This window comes from Actinia tenebrosa, unplaced genomic scaffold (assembly GCF_029948245.1).
Source record: "Actinia tenebrosa isolate PJP-AT-01 unplaced genomic scaffold, QUT_ActTen_1.0 PGA_scaffold1__47_contigs__length_23844297, whole genome shotgun sequence".
NCBI lineage: Eukaryota > Metazoa > Cnidaria > Anthozoa > Actiniaria > Actiniidae > Actinia > Actinia tenebrosa.
Window position 1 is genome coordinate 2,383,250 of NW_028292578.1, and position 1,243 is coordinate 2,384,492.

The following is a 1,243-nucleotide window of genomic DNA, read 5'->3' on the forward strand; positions in this document are numbered from 1 at the left end:
CAATTAAGAAATAATTGGACGAGGAAAATTCCGAGGACTTCCAAAATTGAATGAGGCCATAGGCCGAGTCCAATTTGGCAGTCAGAGGAATTTTTCAAGTTTAATTATTTCTTGATTGGGGAGCATGAAATCCCATTACCTATTAATTATATAGGTGCCTAATTAATCCCATATCAACAAGACCTGTCCAATTAAGAGAATAATTGGACAGTTACCTATATGGGATTAATGAGAAGCTGTATAATAATAATTATTATTATTTCATTGTTTATTTGTTTTTTAGTTGAGTGATTTTGTTAATTCAGAGACGCGCGCAATGCTGTGATGGCTTTCAAAAAACTTGGCTCACATTCTCGTACCCAGAGCTCCTCGTCTTCGTAGGAGCTCTGGGTACACTAATGCTTGGCTCCTTGAGCGAGTAACAGGTCTACGCATGCTTGTAGCTTCGTTATCCACAATCACTAAGGCCAAGGGCAAACGTCGAACTTTCCATGCACCGAACTTAATTACATCAAAGATTGCCGCCTCATTATCACCTGATATACATTGTTTTTAATGAGTTCGGTGCATGGAAAGTTCGACGTTTGACGTTTGCCCTAGGCCTAACACTACTAAAGATAAGATTAAGATCTACAATTAAGTAGAAGTTTCTATGACCATTTAAATAAAATCAGCATTCTTGCTAAAAATCTTTTTTAATATACTTTGATAGCAATACTTGAAAACAATAACATGATAATTACAAATGTGTATAATAATATCAAGTTAATAGCTAAGATCTAGTTTCTTACTGAAACATTTTTTTGCCGATTCCCTTTGTTACTTTATAGCCAGGAAGCGGCAAAAATTGGGACGTTAGAAGGAAGGAATCAACGTTAACATCGAAAAATATCTTTTACAAAGTCTAGCGAGACCAAAAAGTAACAAAATCCACACGTAGAAAGATGGACCACTTCCAGCTTAACCGTCTTCTATGTAGTTCTTACTCACATACCTAAAATCGAGGGTGGGGGGTTTGGAGTGTCTTATAACGCAGACGACACGATCTATTGTGCATGAGCTTCCGTCTAATCTTGCAACGGAGTCTCTGACGGAAGCCAGGGCTAGAAACCCAGACGCGGTCTGGGAGTTACAATGGAGAATCCATTGCCATCTCTAGTTTTTGACGAAATATCGACCTAATTTTCGCTAAGAATTACACCCCAACAAGCTTAGAGCGAGAGAAATTTTCAACTAAAACAAG